We start from the raw sequence: 528 nt of genomic DNA, 5'->3' as shown, positions 1-528 counted from the left end.
TATAAGACTTTGAACATGAATGATTGTTGGACTTTGTCAAAAGCCTTTTCTGCATCCATGGAGATGATCATGTGGTTTTTAATATGCGCTGTATTGATATAGTGTATTACATGTATAGATTTTCAAATATTGGACCATCCTTGCATCCCTGGGATGAATTTTACCTGGTCATGGTGTATGATCTTCTTGATGATATGCTGTATTCTATTTCCTAGGAATTTATTGAGGATTTTATCATCTATGTTCATGAGGGAGATCGGCCTGTAGTTCTCTTTCTTAGTTGCATCTCTTCCTGGTTTTGGTAACAGTATAATACTTACCTCCATGAATGATTTTGAGAGGATTGCTTCCTTTTCAATTTCATGGAAGAGTTTGAGGAGTATAGGGACTATATCTGTAATGTCTTGTAGAATTCCGCTGTGAATCCATCCAGACTTGGACTTCTCTTTGCTGGTAGGTTTTTAATTACATCTCGTATTTCATTGGTTGTTATTAGGCTATTGGTGGTGGTTATATCTTGTCGATTCA

The sequence above is a fragment of the Octodon degus genome, unplaced genomic scaffold (assembly GCF_000260255.1).
Source record: "Octodon degus isolate 3935 unplaced genomic scaffold, OctDeg1.0 scaffold00338, whole genome shotgun sequence".
In the NCBI taxonomy this organism is placed as follows: domain Eukaryota; kingdom Metazoa; phylum Chordata; class Mammalia; order Rodentia; family Octodontidae; genus Octodon; species Octodon degus.
This window is presented reverse-complemented; position numbering follows the sequence as displayed.